General features: G+C 39.9%; 2 protein-coding genes across 5 annotated transcripts in view; both read left to right on the top strand.

The window, feature by feature from the left end:
• VTI1A (vesicle transport through interaction with t-SNAREs 1A) overlaps positions 1–19,166 on the top strand; it is a 417,207-nt gene that overhangs the window by 392,215 nt on the left and 5,826 nt on the right. The window lies entirely within an intron of this gene.
• TCF7L2 (transcription factor 7 like 2) overlaps positions 232–19,166 on the top strand; it is a 460,229-nt gene continuing 441,294 nt past the window's right edge. The window contains exon 1 of the mRNA XM_069098962.1: positions 232–243. The gene's annotated coding sequence lies outside the window, so the exon portion shown is untranslated. The remainder of the gene's footprint in view (positions 244–19,166) is intronic.

Consider the following 19,166-nt stretch of genomic DNA (forward strand, 5'->3'; position numbering starts at 1 on the left):
TTAGGATAATTCTGGTATAATTAAGGTAACAGAACTGCATTAGGACCAACTGTTCAATGAAGAGAATTTTCCAACATTGATTAAGCCATATTCTAAGAGCAGTGAGTCTTTGCCTGGAAGCTGCCAAAATGAAAATAACTCAGGGACATTTACAATTCATGTTGGAAATGGTTTTGGAAAGGGACATTTAACTGGCAGCTCTGTTAGTGCCTAAAACATGAATAGATACATGTACATGGGGGTGTGCATGCGTGCTCACACACACACACAAACACACACATACACACACACATGGTCTTCCTTTAAGAATATACATAACAAGTTAGCCAAAGGTGTACATTCCTCCAGTGTTCTCATGATCAGCAGATGTAAATGTCCACAGTGTACAGATGAGTTATGAGCCCTAATGAGATTTCAATACTGAACAAACAATAAAAATTTATGCATTGCATAGTTTGAGTGGCCTTTGGCTTCATGGTTAGTGTTACGCCCTTTCAACAACTCCAGTAATATAATGTCCAGCTGGTTTTGGAGGTAAGGAAAATTTGAGGGGGGGGGTGAAATGAAATTGTGAGAAATCATTTGATTGATTACTTTGTCAGAGCAGTGCATTTCCGTGGTATAATTACCATAGCCATCTCCACCATCGAGTTAAGGCTCAATGACATGCTGACAAAGGGGCAGAAGAGTCTAGGTGAAGGAGATGTTTGGAACATTTGTACCTTGCTCTCTTCTATTTCCTGTCATCCACGGAGTCTAAGCCTTCCCAAACAAATTCCTAACAGGAACATTCCTGTCATAGTCCAGCAAATGAGAGAGCTCAAGAGCTGCACTTTCCCCAAGAACTGTCATCCATGTCACAGTGGAAATCACTGAACAAAAGCCAAACCAACCTTGAAATAAAATGGGGCGAATGAGGGAGAAATGAATGAATGAGATCTTTTTAAGGGATACGTTTAAACATAATCACAAACATGGGTACAATAATCCCCTCTTTTGTCAGGAGTTCTTTTTTTTCTATCTGTTCAGACCTTGAACTTAATGGTTGTCTGAATTGTACTCTATAATGTTAGAAATCTTCACATGTGATTAATAGCAGATTCCTTGCATACGTGTCACAACCCACATCTGTAGCAAATCTGCCAGTACATTTCTTACGCTAGATTTACTTTGGGGCCCTTTAGTGATTCCTGTTTTGTGAATGAAAATAAACCTATTATACACTACTTTAGCTACACCCAGCTTCTACTCTTCACAGGAAAGGGGCTGCTTCTGTGATAATAGCTCAAATTTCAATGTTCTGATGGGCACCGCAATTTCTACTTCAGCAGTAAAAAATAATGCTCTTGACCATTTCTCAAGTTTATTATGACAGAAATATACTTGCAGAATGTTGACAAACTCTCTTGGAATAAACAGAGTAGCCTTAATTGTAAACTCTAATGTTTTATTGCTAAATTGGTCAATAAGTCAACGTTCTAATTTGGCTCATTCAACCACATCTCCTAAAATAGCACTTGACACTTTTTAAAGTGAGCCAATGGTATATATGGGCTATTCACAAAAGCCTTCTTTCTTGTCAGCAAATAGCTAACCAAACCCTCCCTACCTCCCAAGAGGTCAAGTTTGGGAGTAAAAATAGATACTTCCCAATCCTAACACACTTCTCATACTCTTACTCTAACCAAAATCAAGGGAATTCTAAGAGGATAATCACAAAGTTTTTTTTTTGAATCTTTGTCTTTTTTTTAACTTTATAAATTTCCCCCACATACATCCTTCTCTTTCTTAGAAACAAAAAATGTAAAATAAGACAAGAAGAAGAACAGGGTCTTCAAAACCACATCTGCCTTGCTTTTATCCAGAATTATGCTCTGGACATATTAAAAGTCATTCATGTTACAGAATGAACAAATGTGTGTGTTTTATATGATGGCAAACCCAATATTTAGCCAGATCTGCGTTTGTCCCTTTGGGATCATGTTCATGTCTGGTTTTGCTCTCTCCATTGTTCTATACGACAAGCTTGTGCAAAAGAAAGAACTCTAACCCTAAATACAAGTCCTATTTTTACTTATTTCATTTCAATACCCATGACATAATCAAATCTTTTCTTCCCCCACCAAAATCAGGTGGAATGGAACACAAGACAGAGAATGGGATGTTGGTCACAATGTGACATGTAGAGTGAGCCTGTGAGATTTACCTAGGAGTAATATTGGTACCCCAAAGTGTCCACCCACACTCCATGAGTTTATGCTCAAATGATGATTGCTGCAGGGTCAGCAGATCTCTTTGAGGACCTATCTAATAGGGTCTTGGCTCTGCTGCCAGATAATTTTGGGGGGGGGAGGGGGAATGCTATATTATACTTCTAACTGGAACCATAAAACTGTAACTGTTGGTCCCCACTAATCTGATTTCATTGTACTTTAAGGACTTTTTAAAACTCCCCTTTCAGATAAGTAACTTCCATTTGGTATTGTTTGGGGTTCTTTAGGTTTTTCAGTAGAGCTATATTCTTTTTCTTCCCTTACATCTTCATTCTGGGACAACTTTTAGGTTTATCTCCCCTCTCTGGCACTGTCTGCCATTTTGAAACACACCTAAACATGCACTGTTTATCTCCTTATCTAATAATTTGTTCTTCCTTGGTTATTACCAGTCTACAGACTTGGCAAGTATGAAAGACCATAGTGTTGGCCATGTACGTGTGTGTATACATATAAGTATGCATATACACATATATGTGTATATATATGTGTGTGTATATTTATATATATATATATATATATATATATATATATATATATATATAAATGTTCCCACATTCCTGGTGTAGGGAATGTTGTAATTGTCGTGGTTAGCACTTAAAACTATGTATTATCCAAAGGGCATGGTGTTACTTACTACGTGGGTCAATAATCCTCATTCCCAATATTTGGCTGAGGAAATCCTAGGCTGAAATGCATCTCATGGTTCTTGTCATCTCCTACCCACTAAGTGGCCCAGGAGTAGCACTAGTCCTGTTTTGGGAAGGCCAACCAAAGAAAGAAAGAAAAATGCCATAGCTGTTATCATGTTGCCTCTCCACTTATCTCTATCATCTGGCAATATGATATAGGTAGAATCAGACCCAATAAAAGGTACATCCCAATACGATTTTCAGTTTTTTGTCCAGACAAAAAAGAGTATCTCTGGAATATATAGCACCAAAAAGAAAATGAGAAAGATATTCTCAGCAGAAGGCCAGAGAGGGCTAGTAAGCAGCTGTCTATATTTAAAAAAAAAAAAAGTTTGAAAACCACCACCCACTCATCAGGTGATTGGAGACTGTAGTTGTAAAAATGTGCTGGAGGCAGAAGTTCAGAAAAATCCCAGAAAGTGTTGAAAACATCTCTAAACAAGGTATTTTTCTCCTGCACCTTTCTTGCTAAAGGTCCCAATTGCTGCCAAGAAAACTAGTGAGAATGTTAGCTGCCAAATAAAAAATTTATGACAGTGTTTGGCAAAGGACTATATCGCTGCTTGTTTTCTACATTTCCACAAGGCCCTTGAAGGCAGCCTCTTTTTTCTTTTCTCCCCCCCCTCCCCCTTTCCTTTTGGACACGTATACCTAACTGATCAGTGTTCTGGGTCTGTTCTCTAATAAAAGAGCAAACTCCAATAAAGTCAGATTAAACAGTATAACTTTTTCCCCCTTCAGTAACCTCTAAAAATGTGATAAAAAAAAATATTTTGAAGTATGCTTTCTGTTTAGATGGAGGGAAGATTTGAGAGAGGGAAAGGGATCCACCATTGCTGGCTTTTGCATTTAGTTATGCTTACAATAAAAGCAACTTTCGGGTTAGGAATCATATAATGGTAAAACTGTTAGGAGTTAGACCTCATCTCATCTAACAACTTCATTTTACAAATGAGGAAACTGAGATTCACAGAGATGAAGTGACTTGCTAAGGGTCACATTGCAATTTAATGACAGAGTCCAGATTACAACCCAGGCCTCTCGCCTCTCAGCCTGGTACTCTTTCTGTAACACCCCACTGCCATCCCCAGGTATACAACTGAAATTAAAAGGGTGTTTAGTATATACAGCACAGCCTTGTCACATAAGGAAACTAAATCTCATAGAACTTGTGTCTTGTCCAATATCATGCAGCTAGAGACAGAGCTAAATCTGTAATCCAGCTCTCTTACCTCTGAGTCAGTGATGTAGAAAGTACAGGAGGATTCCTTAGAATCAGGAAGGTCTGAATTCAAATACTGCTTCAAATATTTACTAGCTGTGTTGTCCTAGACAAGTCACTTAACCTCTCTCAGACTCATCTATGATACAGGGATGATCATAGTACTACTATCTGGGCTATTGTAAGAATTCAATGAAATTATATTTGTGGAGTGCTTTGCAAACCTTAAATATCAACTACTACTGTAGTTACTATTATTATTTTTATCATGTTTTCCACTCTGCCTCAGTACTTCCACAAATTTCTTTTATTCAGTTCAAACCAGGTTATATTCCTAAAATGCAGGCCCAGTTATGCTACCCCTCTCTACTCAGTAAGCTCCAGTGGCTCCCTATTTCTCCCAGAAACAAATACAAAATACTTTATGAAGTATTCAAGGATAAAGTCCTTCATATCCTAGCCCCTTTCTACCTTTTCCAGTCTTCTTACCCCTTACTCCCTGAAACAGGCAGGTTCTTCCATCCAATGACACTGGCCTCCTGGCTATTCTACAAAAACAAGACCCTCGTCTCAACTTGGGCTTTTTCTCTGGCTGCTTTCCATGCCTGAGTGCTCTCCTTCCTCCACTCCCAACTACTGACCTCCCTGGCTTCCTTTAAGTCCCAACTTAAATCCCACCATCTACAAGAAGCCTTTCCATTTAAACCCCTCAGTTTCAGTGCATTTCCTTTTTTAGTTATTTCCTGTTTATCTTGTACATGTCTTGCTTTATATGTATATATATATATATATATATATATATATATATATTTGTCAGCATGTTGTCTCCTCCATTAGATTGTAAGCTCCTTGAATTAAGGGACTTGTCTTTTGCCTCTTTTTTTTAGCTGTAGCACTTAGCACTGTGCCTGGGATATAGTGAGTACTTAGTAAATGTTGATCGATTGATTGGTTAAGCATTTGCTATGGGTAAAGCACTGTGCCAGGCAGAGAAGAAAGCAATAAACCCCTTAAGCAACTTACATTCTGCTTATTATTTTTCTTTAAACCAGAATGGAATTCCACCTGAATGCTCTGCATTCATATATCATGTGCTAATGAAATATAAAGGATTCCATTCACTAAAATTCTTTGTGTACCTCTTAAATATACAAACCAAATAACGAAAGGAAAATGACATGCTGAAACTGACTGCTCTACCCATATCAATTAAGTCTTTGACCCATGTCATTAAATGTATATATGGGTTCACAGAGTGTCTCTGGATTTAGCAAAAAAAATATTTTTATAGCAAGTTTGAATGTTGACAATAATAATTACATTGGTTGGATGAATACCCTGAAATATTTTGCCTGTCTGAGGAAGCAAAATTATCTGTTTCTGTTTTTTCAAAACAGCTATCAGATTATGCTTTTAGCCGTTAATTAGTGCTGTTTAGCCCATACTTCATCCTCTGACATATTCAAAGCCTAAACTACATGTGTCTGTAGTGGCATCTGCCAATAATTGTCCGGAACATGGTGACAGTGGGACCTGAGCACAAGTATAACTACTTCCTGCTTTGGCTCTGGCTTGAGAACTCATAGTATTTGATGTAAAGTACGGAAGACAGACCAGCAGTAAGCGGATTATTTCAGACAGCATTAGGAGTTCACTGAGGGAAGATTAGCTCCATATCAGGCAGATAGCATAAGTAAATTAGAAACCTCCCCAATTAGTACAAGAAACCCAGATTTGTGCTTGTTTGTGATCTGCTGAAAGGCAGCATTGATGTCATGGGTCCTTGTCTTGATTTAAGCTGAAGTGTCGGCATTCCATGTTAGCATCTGATGGTATGGACAGGCGTTATGAACCAGCTCCCTTTAGCTGCAGAGTTTTATACATTCTGAGTTTCTGTATATTGACCAATGTTTTATTTGGCCCTAGGGTAATCTCCAGATGTATTATAATATATCTGTGGCAGTACTTTGCCAAATGCCTATGAAGTCCTGTGCTCAGGCACTTTTCTGCTTCTTCTTTGGAAATGGCCAAAACATCATACCAAAGGCATAAAATGACGCTGATGCAACAAATCACATTGGATGCTTTGTAAATTAATAAACAAGCCTTCCTAGTGTCAGTGCTTGAAATCTAAAATGGGTCTTGGTTACCAACCAATGTGATTCTCATCTGCTTCACTATCAGTCAGGGGCTTTGGTAAGAGTTCAGGCAGGGAGAAAGATAGGCCATTCATTATATCAGACTTCCCAATCACTGTTGTCATCTCATTCATTTCATGCAGATCCAGAAGATACTTTACAGGTCTTTTAATCCTTGCCCCACAGTGGCTTACATTCTAGGTGGACAAGGCAAAGACATAAGCAAACCCCTGCCCATCAAGAAGACAAGCTTCAGGGCGGCTAAGTGGTGCAGTGAATAGAGCACCAGCCCTGGAGTCAGGAGGACCTGAGTTCAAATCCAGCCTCAGACACTTCACACACTTACTAGCCCTGTGACCTTGGGCAAGTCACTTAACCCCAATTGCCCTCCAAAAAGCAAAAAAAAAAAAAAAAGAAGACAAGCTGTGTTTGTCTTTACCCCATCTCGTCTGCTTTAAGAATTAAAGTGGGCTCTAAGCAGACTCCCATGCAGTAAGAATCCAAACTGCATAGTTCAAATAACTGGAATTTGTTTTACAGGCTAACTGATGTTTGGACTGATGACTCCAATGTTTTGCATGACCCAGAAGCTCATTCTGAGTCATAGCAAAATGCAAATGAGCTATGTTTGGTTTAGTCTTAGTGTTAACTGTATCTTATTTTCACTTCAGCAAACACTTAGGCAATGAAAAGCAGTGTGCTGTCCTGGAAAGAACAACAGAGTATACTGGACTTGGAAACCCGGATTCACATCCAACTCCCATACTTAATAGTTCTGTGAACATGGACAAGTCACGTTACCTTTTTGAGTGTCAACTTTCCCATCTGTAAAATGGAGATAATCATACTTGGATAAGATAGTTGTGAGGAGGACATCTTATAAACCTGTAAGGGCAATATCATTGCCTAGTAGTAGTAGTAATATCATCATTATCATTATCGTTATTATCATATGCTACCAAATGCAGAGCAATATGTTCACCATTCTTCAGGCCTCCAAATTGGTAGCCATGGTGTTTATTCTGTACTCTTCCCTCTTGCTCACCCCACATGTCCAAACTGTTGCTTCATCTTGCCACTGCTACCTCTACCTCTACAACCTCCCTATTCACACAGCCACAGCCTTAGTTCAGGCCCTTATCATCTGTCACCTGGAAAATTGAAATGGCCTCCTAATCATTCTCCCTGCGCCAAGTTTCTCCCCACTTTAACCCTAACCTCCACATTACTACCAAAGTGATTTTCCTCAAACACTAATCTGGCCTTGTCACTCACCTATGCAATAGATTCCTGTGTCTCACTATTGCCTATAGCATTAAATGTAGATTCTTCTGTTTAACTCTGAGAGCCTGTGGAATAATTATTGGTCAATATATTCCTCAGAGTTCTCAGTTTTCCGAAGTTGTTTGTCCTTATACTGTTTTTAGCACATAGATTACATTCTAAGTTCTGCTCACTTCATACTGCATCAGTTCATATAAGCCTTCCCAGGTTTCTCTAAAGTCATCTCTTTCATCACTTCTGACTGAACAATAATCCATTACATTCTTATACCATAATTTGTTCAATCATTTCCAGGTGATGAGTGCCCCCTTAGTTTCCAGTTTTTTACTACTATTTTAAAAAGCTACTACAAATGCTTTGGAACACAGAGGTCCTCTTTCTGAGTTATACTTTGAAATAAGCAAGGAAGTCTACAAGAAGGAAGTAAGGGGGGATGGCATCACAAGGGGACAACTTTTGCAAAGACATGGAAGGTTTGTGTATGGTAAAGGAATTGGAAGTGAGTCAGTTTGGCTAGATTGGGAGGTGAATAAAGAGGCCCAAATTCATAGTCCTGAAACACAAATTGACTACGTCATCTCTCTTCTCAGAAATCTTCACTGTTTCCCTATATCTGTAGGATAAAAAGCAAAATCCTCAGCCTGTCATTTAAAAACCCTCTACAATCTGGCTCTCACTTGCCTCTCCAATGTGGTCACAATTGGAATGAAAAAAAGGGAATGGATATGGCAGATATCATAGTGGGCATTTCACAGGACTTGGCAAGTGATTCAGTATGGGGCACGAGGGTCACACATGACACTGAGGTGGTTTTGAGCCCGGGTGATTGCAAAAATGAATAGTGGTACCCACAACAGAAATAAGATGAGAGTAGCATATTTGGGGAGGCTTGCTGATGAATTTGATTTTGTTTGTGCTAATTTTGCAGCACCAGTAGGACATGCAGGGGCGGCTGTGTGGAGCAGTGAGTAGAACACCAGCCCTGGAGTCAGGAGCACCTGAGTTCAAATCCGGCCTCAGGCACTTAACACAAAAACTAGCCATGTGACCTTGGGCAAGTCACTTCACCCCAATTGCACTCCAAAAAAAAAGCAAAAAAAAAAAACCAGTAGGACATGCAGGTGCAGTCATCACACAAGTAGAAATGTGAGACTAGAACTCAGAGGAAAGAAGATTGCAGTTGGAGATATAGATTGTGGGGTCATCCACAAAAAGATGATAATTTTATACTAACAGTTTGAAAAAATTTTAATATAGTCAGGTGTCATATATTATAACTCTTAGCCAAAATAATTAAGATGATGTTAATCATATCTTCCTTTTGAATAGAATTTTGTATTCTTCGAAGCAAGTTGGATAAGGGGGTAGTATCTCTATTTATGCATGAGGCAATTTAAAACCTTAAAGGTGAATGAGATGCCTAAGGTCATACAAGTAGTTAGTGTCAGAGGTGAAATTTGAAACTCCCTTTCTAACAATCTTTCCACTATAGCACACTGCCTTTCCCATTCTTTAAACATTCTGAATAAATGAGAACTTACTTTATTTTTCTCTCTGCAGCCACTCACCTAGTTTTAAATTGTGTTTTAATGAAATATTTATGTTGTAACAAATATAAGCAGAAATATCTCATCTACTCTTTCTTTGGACATCTCTTTTGGAGCATTAGAAGAGCAAACCCCAAATCCTTACCTCCTATCATGTCATGCAAATAATGCACACTTTAAATTACACTTGCATAGATGAGAAATTGTGATAGAAGATTATGGAATTTAAAGCTGGAAGGGATTTCAAAGACCATCTAGTACAAAAGAGCCAGAACTAAGTTGAGGGAAATAGTGCTTTGTCCTAGAGCATCAAAATTTAGAGGGCAGTGACAGCTTTTATACCCTTTCAGCCATATAGAAATGACTAGACCTAGCACCTAATTAGCAACAGTAAGTTAAAATAACCACAAGCTTGGTGAGTCCTTGCCCTTCTCATCGGTGTTGTTTTCAGAGCAGTGTCTTTGTGGTCTTTTGGGGTCTCTGTCTCGCCCCCATGGATGCTGTTCTCCCATGGATCCTGGGTATCCTCCAGTCTCATTTGTCTTTAAAATTGACTTATAGGGGTAGCTAGGTAGCACAGTGAATAGAGGCAACAGCCCTGAAGTCAGGAGCACCTGAGTTCAAATCCAGACCCAGACACTTGACACACTTACTAGCTGTGTGACCTTGGACAAGTCACTTAGCCCCAATTGCCCTGCCTTCCCCCCTCCAAAAAAAATTGACTTATAAATTCTTTTCATGTTGTTTGCCTTTTGTCTCTTGCATACTTTGATAATTTTGCCCTAATCTGTTTTGCCCCTGCGGCCAAAATTGTGAGTCTAAATAAAAACCAACCTTCCCCTCCGATAGGAGAGAAAATTCAGCCCTAAAGAGCTAAAGTGACTTGCCTACAGCTAAGGAATTAGGAGAACCAGGGTTCCAGCACAGATCCTCTGACTCTTAAGCCCACAACTTCTGGCCATTACCCCCAGAAGACCATTGCTGTTTCAGAGCTTCAAAGAGACTACATCCTCAGATCATTTTGGGGCCCAAACACCACCTCAGCATATGATGATCCCAAATCATTTCCATAAAACCCAACTTCCCCACACATTGTAGAATGGTAATGATGACTTACTTTAATAGGGTTTTGAAAGCCCTGGATAGATGCTACCCTTTTAATTTAGGGTCTGATAAGTATATTGCCATCCTCTCTTTTCACCAACCGTTCAGTCAACAAGGAGAATTCTAATACTGGAATGTCTCCAGCCATTGGAAAGAAAAGATATTTCTGGCCCCTTGAAAAATGAACTGTACAAGCTGAAAAGAAAATGACTGTAGCTGAGCGTCTCCTGTCAGCTAATTTGATAGTTCTCTATCAGGTAAACTATTAAATGAATACATTGATCTTTTTTTTCTTCTTTTTTTTGCTGTTCTGCCTTGGCTATTCCCAGGATTTCTCTGAACCAGTTCGGCAAAAATTGATTTTTATTAGTTCCACCGGCCTTGTGGAAAATTATCTCATGAACTGGTTTTTATAGGAAGACTCAAAGCACAGCACAGGTTGAAAAATAAGCCTATAGCAGTCAAAACTGTTGTCTGAAATGTCTTCAGACTGGAAGGCTGAATTTATTGCACAAAACAAGTACTAGCTATGTGGAGGTAGGTGTGCAGTCCCGCTCATTATCACTGGGAAAGGGGAACCAAAAAGCCGAGTAAAAAATTAAATTTTAATAATGCCAGTGATATTTTCTAAATCTTTCCTGACAGAAAGATTCTCATTATTTTTTATCCATCTCTGAGTAGGTCCTTTTAGAGCCATCTCAGAAATGGCCTCAGCTCTGATTGTTTTCTTTTCTTTATAGTGTCTGAAAACCAAATATATACACACACAAATATGCTTTGCTATCATTCAAGGAGGGCTGTGGCCCTGGTAACGATCTAGCTAGCATTTTTGCAGAAATGTTGACTGTGTATGCCTTCAGCTTTTACAAAAGAGGTCAACCTCGTTAAGGCAATTGTTTTAAATGCTCTGAACAAAGATCTACAACTACCCATGGGGTGAGGTAGAAGGAACATGGCCATTCCCTAGCCACAACTGTGTTATTAAATTGCCACTAATTTGGCAAGCGTCACAAGCGAGTCAAGGCATGGTGAAATGAATGATTCAGTGATTTGGGTGCTTTTTCTTACGATGATATTTCAGTTTCATTGTTTGATATTTGTGTAGGAAATCTGGAAGCCATATTCATTTCAGGATGGTAGCTCCAAGATGACATTGTCATGTGGTCCTCTTGGCAATCTTTTTTCAAACCTTAAACCCCAGAGAGGCAAGATGTCAGGGAGAAGAATGCTATGATTTAGGCTGCCCAAAGGCAAAAGACCCCTGGAAGGTCTAGCTGACAAGCCCTGTGCTCTGGGTATCACTGATAGGCATAACTTTCATTTTCTTTGTAACGTGTGACCAGTTCAATCCAGTTGATGCTCCTTGAGCATTCACCCAGTGCACAGCCATTGCCCTGAGTACTATGGTTTTGTGGGTCGGGGTGCTGTTAGAACTTGGAGAACACACTTTTTACCACAGTTACAATGGCATGAGCTTACAAAGACTGTGAGGAAGCTTGGGACCAATACAATTATTACCATTTTATAGTTGGGTAAACTCAGGCACCTTTGTCTTTTCCTTAGGTTACTTAGCTAACAAAGAACTGATTCTGCACTCTATTGTCTTTCTATCTGTTCAATACTAGAGCTGCTATACTAAGAGAATTCAATTTATTAAATCCTATGGAACACCTAGACTTTTTTCCCTTAAGACCTTTACTCATTGTACTATATTTTAAAATGCATACACTTGTGCAAACACAACATGCCAAAATTACAGAGAATTGAGTTGGAAAACCACTCTGAAGATGCCCCAGAAATAGATTTAGAGAAGAATATACTTTCTCCATTATAGCCTTTTGAGTGAGGACCAGTTGATAACTTTGGGTTAAGCTAGCATAGTTTAATAAAATCACCAACAATATTTGAAGGACATACACAACTGTTAGAGACTGAAGAAAGCAAGTGAAACATGCTACTTAATTGAAAATTATTATAAATGTGTATTGTACCTCTTCCTCCACAAAAGGCCTACGCTGATGCCACACTGTGGAGTGGAAGTGTTTCTCAAAAGGTTTTGCCAGTGGACTGTGAATTCTGGCAGATCTTACCAAGCTGTCAAGGTTCCAGGTATGTGCTCAATGACAGCCTGTCCTTCTATCGTCCAAGATCCAGCCTAGCTAAGTTCCAAGAGGCTCATTACCAGGTCAGCTATAGGAGGATGAAGTTTTTTGGCCATAGTTACTCTCAAAGAGTAAATTATAGAGGGTTTGAAATCCTTGTCAGTGGAGGGAGTTCCCACATCAACTAAATTACACATCTTTGAAGTAAATATATAAAGTTCCTTAAACTGCCACCTCACTTCAGGGGCTTTGCAACCTGGACTGAGTTGGTTTCAACTACTCAGTTCAATTCAACAAATTATAAGTATCTACTAGGTACTAGAAGAGAAACAAAGAATAAGACATGCTTTCTGACCCTGATAGAGCTAATAAACTGGCAACTTTTCATAATTGCAGGACATTTTTCAGATTTTCTATGATAGCAGAACAACACTTCTGGATTGACCGTTTAAAAGAACAGTTTGAATACCAAGGAAATGGACGGACCCATGGATAATCCTCTGGAGTTGTCTGACTTGAGACTAAAATAAAGCACTGAATTTAGCACTGATAGGACTTAGTTCTAATAATGCACTAAAGACTGCATTCAAACATTGAACTATGTTTAACATTGTGATACAGTGGAAAGAATATTGGATCTTTATTCAGAGGACCAGGGTTTGAATCTCAGCTCTGCCATTTATGTGACCTGTATGATCATGGGCAAGTGACTTAAATTCTTTGGACCTTCATTTCTTCTTCTACAAAATGACAAGTTATACTAGATGACCCCTAAAGTCCCTTCCAGATCTAAAAACGTGAACCTGAGATTATCTCAGAGTTGGAGAAGACTGCAAAGGTTCCCTAGTCCAACACATACCTAAGCAAGAATCCTTTATGTCACTGACAAGTGATCATCTGGCCTCTGCTTAAGGACCTCCCATGAATCTCTTATCAATATTAATATTGTTAATATTATAAACCATTGCAGACTAAGTATATGTTCAAAAGTGTTCATTTTAAAGAAATAACAATACATAATAAGGTAGTGTGGCTTAATGGATTGAGGGTCAGCCTTGGAGGCAGGAAGACCTACCTCTGACAGCTCACTGGCTTTGTGACCATGAAGCTGGTCACTTCACCTCCCAGTGCTTGGGGCAGCTCTGTAAGATTATGCATGACTGATGAGTTGCCCATTTATATCAACAGAGGGAGTTTCTATAGTAAGAATTTCTACACTAATTAAATCACAGGTCCAGATGCCACTTCTACCCACCCCCAAAAAAGGTAATACCCACCCTTGCTTCCTAAATCCCTTTCATTATTTATGCCCTGCCAGAAACTTCTTTATATTGAGCCTAAATCACTCCTGTTGCTTCTTGACAGGAAGAGCTATTAAATTTTGAGATGGACTGTCTTTGGCAATTACATAAATCTCTTTCCCCATGTAGGAAGGTATGTTTGATGGTCCTTAAGGACAGGTAGAATAGATGACATCTGGTGATATATTATACATTAGTAGGTACTTAGTAAATACATGATTGATTGGTGGTAGCCTAATCAGTGGAATCTTTCCTAATCTGTTTCTTGTTTTCTCCAAAAATATTATCTATTCACAAAGGCAACTACATTTTTAAGTGCAGGTTGAAAACAAGCAAATATGATCAGTGTATTGTGGTATGGCAAAAAGAGTGTTGGGCTAAAAACAAGAAGACCTTGGTTCTTTATTTAGCTTTGTCATTATCTAGTTATGTGATTTCTCCTCTGTGGTTCTCCATTTCCTCCCCTGAAAAATGAGGAGATTGGACTAGACATTTCCAGTTCTAACATTCCACAAATCTATGAATCCCTAGCCCATAAGCAGCTTCCAAGATCTTTGATTGAGTCAGCCCACCTGAATGCAATGTTGAAGGCCATCCTGTGAAAGACCTTTGTCCAAAGCCACCCTGCTCAAGTCCATCTCTAATGGCCACAGTAGCCATGGCATCTGTCTTGAAATGTGATATACACATTTGGCAATGTACGATATAATGGAATGACACATTCCTGATCAAAACCTATCAGACTTAGTTGTGGTCTCTGACAGGTCTTCTTGGCTGCCTTCCCAGATTGAAAAGGTATCATCAATTCCAGCCAATAGGATGCCTCTTCCCCCCTGTTTGATGTAGCTGTTACCACCTTGGAGAGAAAGTTCAGCCCTGCTGGGGAGGCTTCTGCAAGTCAAAGCCCAGATGCCAATCTGTGGGAGGGAGTATCCCACCCAACAGAACGAAGGGCCAGCTCTGCACCCCCAGCTAAGCACTCCAAATGAAACACCTCAACTTCCCCGAGCCTGAGCGGGCTTATGACTCTTACCATTCCTGAGCTGGCATTTTCTTTTCAGCCCTCTCTGAGAGTAGTATTAGTATGTGTATTAAAAGGGCTTTACCTTTTCAAAATGCTTTATAATCTTTAATTAGTTAATCCTCCTTCCCCTGTGGGTAGGTGAGTCGGCTCATTTTATTGAGGAGGAAACTTAAATGCTGAGTGTCATGGAGTGACTTGCTCCAGGTCACACCACAGAAAATCCAGGATTATGGGCACAGAACAAATTGCCTCATGATTAGAGTGGCTATAATTATAACCTTAGTTGTTCCCTTGTTGTTCTGATTTTTCCTTCCAAACCAGTAAGCTCCTAGAGGGCAGGGACTAAGCATGTCTTTGTTCTGTATAAAGTGGATTTGCAGTCTACTTGGTGAGAGGGAGGGTGGACCAATTAGCTCTCCACAAATTTGGAAACTATGTGGAGTTTGCCTCATCCCTTTGCCCTTCCTTCATTCTTGCAGTTTCCTCTATAGGGAGCTGAGTGTCTTCAACCAAGCTGCTCAGAATCCCCTACTGTGGTTCCCCTTCCAGCTGGGCGGGCAGACCCCCCACCCCAACTGCATCAAAATTCTACCCAGTTTCCCATTCCCTCAGAGCTCTAACCTAACCTGATGAACTAATTTGAGCTAGATATTAATGACTAATTAATGGCTTAATATGTGCTATGGTAACATTTGCATTTTAACAGGTCCTTTGGTGTCATAACCCAAAGGCATAACTAATGTGGGGGAATGTCCATGATCCTCTGCCAGAGACCTTTCAGCTTCTTTCAAAGCCCCCACTTAGGCTGCTTCTCATTGCACCTGTGTACAAAGAAGCCCAGCCCTAGGTGGATGAACAGAAGAAACCATTTTGGACTTGGGAGTCAGAAGATTTGCACCCATGTCCTGATTCTGCTACTTAATAATTATGTGACCTTTAGCAAGTCATCAAGCCTTTGTGCCCAGCCTGACACCTGCTCAGCATCAAAGGAAATAGCATACTATGTGAAGTGGTTTGTAAACCTTAAACTGCTATATAAATGATAGCCTCAATGTTATTATTATTGAAGTCACATGTAAGATGGAAAACTATCCATTCACTTCCAGGCATTTATTATGTGCCCTCTCTGTGACACCAAGCCCTGTGCTGGGGAGACAAAGACCCAAAAACACACTGTTTCTTTTCTCAGAACTTTAGAGAAGACAGTAGACCTTCAGAGGTAAAAGGAACCCTAAAGATCACCTTCTCTCGCTTCCTTGTGTTAGAGGGGAGGATTGAGGCCCAAAAGAATCAAGCACTTACCCAAGGTCACCACACAACTAGTAAGTGTCAGGGCCTGATCGGCTGAAAGGCCAAGATTTTTTTCCCACTGTGTCACTTTCCCTCTCTAGGATAATGATGGTATGAAAGAAATCACTGGGTCTGAACATACAATTCTATACAAAAATATCAGGCATAATCAGAAATAAAATTGAGCCATAATGACCACCATGCTATCCTGGGACTAGGTATATGTCAGCTCCAGGAGCCCTCTCATAAGTCATGTATATATACCTAGCAAGAGTGCACATTATATGATCTAAAAGTAAACGATTGTGTTCATTTTCATCTTGGGTCTCAGTTGACTAAATTTAAAGGACTTCATTCTGTCCACAGCATCTCATTGATTTTGACCATTGTTTTGTGAACAGCCCCACCTAAACCATAAAGTCACAGAAGATCTTGGAAACATGTTTGCAGGTAGTGCACACTGGAATCAGCACAGCAATTGTACTGAAGCAATAATACCTTGCTTTGAAAATCCTAAATTGAAATTAATGTGTAAATCTGATTGATGGCGGATATACCCATGCCCATTGTTGAGTTTGTTTGGTACCTAGATACTGTTTCTTTTCAGGTAAGCACCCAGAGAGGAGTGTGTACTGACTCTTTTGCCCCAAAGCTTATAACCTGTCCCCAGGATGGCTCATTTTCATGATAATCGCTACGGTGCTGTCAGACCCTAAATGGCAAGCCATCATTATTCAATGCTGGTCAGTCAGACAGGAAGGCATGTACAAGACATCGCGTTGAACCTGCATAGATGTCGTGCTCTCTGCAGCTAATGAATGCAAGCTTGTAAAAGGGTTTAGACACCGCCGGCATCCTTAATGTAAGCTTGATAATAAGCTTCTGCTGAAATAGCTTCTTGTCTACAAGTAGCATTTCTAACTCAGGAAGAAAAGGACGGAGCAGGCTTTGTTCACAGATATTTGGGGGAGTAGAGAAATGGAGGATATCATCTCAGTAGGGCTTTCAAGCCAGAGGAGTGTGTATATTCAGAAGGGGGACTTGATCTGGAAACCAGGGGCCATGGAGGAGGGGGAGCAATTTGCTGAAAGTAAATGAAATGTCCAAGCACTTGGTTTATCTGTGCAGGGATGTCTCTCAGGGCAGCTTCGGACACTTTGCTGTCAAAGGTTAGGTGTTATGACCAAACATGCCAGGGAAGAGGGTCAAAGGCTTTTCAAACGAAGAGTAGCCATCCTTGCTTTCAAAGACAAAAAAGGAAAGGTATCAGCTCTTTCCAGACTTGGAAAAAGTAATAGACTCAAAACCAGAAAGAACCTCATGATTGGCTAGTTCTCGGGCCCTCGAGACGAGTTGGACTCCCAGGTGCAGAGGGGATAGGTAACCACTGCTGCAGCTTCTTCCCTGCTGAACTGCCCAAACCAGGGCAGGTCTTCTAGAGTGCCTTCTTCCAGCAACAGGAGCTTGTTTTTTAGGGAGGAGAGAGACAGAGTATAGCAATGAAAAGATTAGCTTCTTCCTCTGTTCCACATGGAGATCAGTATTTTCCACAGGACTCAGTGAATACAGCCTCAAAGTAAATGGTTAATTCATCTTGTATCAACAGCACTGTGATTCATAATGTAAACTTGGAGAATCCTTGATGTCTCAGTCACACATTCCTTTTAATTTGACTCTTCGTTCTTTTAAAGCTACAGTGAGCTAACTTAATAGAATGCAACATGCAAATGCACCAATTTTTGCCTTGAGGCAGTTTAGCCTGGCTGTTTCAATGGGTGTCTTCTTTCAAGTGTATATTCTTTCTTAAATTATTTACTCGGTAAACACACTTTGCATTTTCAAAGTGGGGGTAGGTTGGAGCTCCTCTTTCAAGATATCTGGTTGAATTTTAGGTTCTTTCTCCCTCCCCCAAATAAGAAACTGTTATTTTGGATTTTCCTCCTCAGACTTTCACTTTCTCATAAGCCAGGGAAGCCCCCTTTTCAGCCTCCCCACTCTAGATACCTTTCTGCTTTGCCTACAGCAATACCCACTGGCAGTGTCTGGCTGTGACCGTACTGTGGGCTTTGTTACAGATGGGCCCTGCCAATGCCAACCATTGTTCCAGACTCCAAGCTGGCCTGACTGTTCTTTCTCTTTCAGGGTCCCTCAGTTCTCAGTTTTGCTTTCTTCAGAAGGGCTACTCCTGCCTACACTCTTAAGATCCAAGGTCATCTTGGAGGACAAATAACCAAAATCAAAACTCCATCATGAGCCTTTCTGCTTTAACTTCTGGTCTTGACATTCCAGAATGTCCACATGTTCACCACTGTTTGGTTTAAATGTTCCCTCCCCCCACTTTTAAAAAATTATTATTTTTCTTGGTCTTGAGTAATACATTATATTTCATCTAATACAGATAGCATCCCAATTAATTCCATTTATCTTTTTCTGACTTATTTTATTCCTTTTAATTTGTTCTTCTTTTAAAACTATAAAATGTCTTTGAAGCAACCTAGAGGTCATCTAACCATCTACCGTTAAGGCCCAACTCAGTCAAATGTCACATCTTCCATCATTCCTTCCCTGATGCCCTAAGTTGGTGAAGACCTTCATCTCAGTCCTTCACATAGGCACACCTTGTTTTATTTTTCTCTAATAAACTTACCATGTAATGCTTTGTATGTTTATATTGTATTTCATTAAGAAGACTCTAGGTTACCTAAAGATAGGGACCTGTCTAACCCAAGCCTTTTCTCTTACATCCCTCCCTACTACCACCATCACCTCGCAGGGCCTCTGACCACTTAGTAAATGTTTGACTGAATGAATGAATCCAGTCCAACCTTCTCACTTTACAGATGAGGGAACTAAGTTATAGAAAAGTAAAGTGACTGGCACCAGCTCAAATGCCTAGTAAGTGGTGGAGCTTGGCAGTACTTGAGCCCAAGTATGCTGAGTCCTTCTGCCTTACAGATTCCTAAAAGGTAAACTTCAAAATGTATATCATGTCAAGATTTCTATAACAAACTATTTTATCCATCAATGACAGTGGAGTTAGTGCATTTTGGACTCTTTACGTCACGGAACTTAATGTGCTGATTGAGAGAAGGGAAGGAGAGAGGGAAGAAGGGAAGAAGAAAAGAAAGGGAAGGAAGGGAGGAAGGAAGGAAGGAAAGGAAGGAAGGAAGGAAGGAAGGAAGGAAGGAT

Source organism: Petaurus breviceps, unplaced genomic scaffold, assembly GCF_028583685.1.
Source record: "Petaurus breviceps papuanus isolate PSGF00001 unplaced genomic scaffold, PetGlider_PUasm1.0 37, whole genome shotgun sequence".
In the NCBI taxonomy this organism is placed as follows: Eukaryota; Metazoa; Chordata; class Mammalia; order Diprotodontia; family Petauridae; genus Petaurus; species Petaurus breviceps.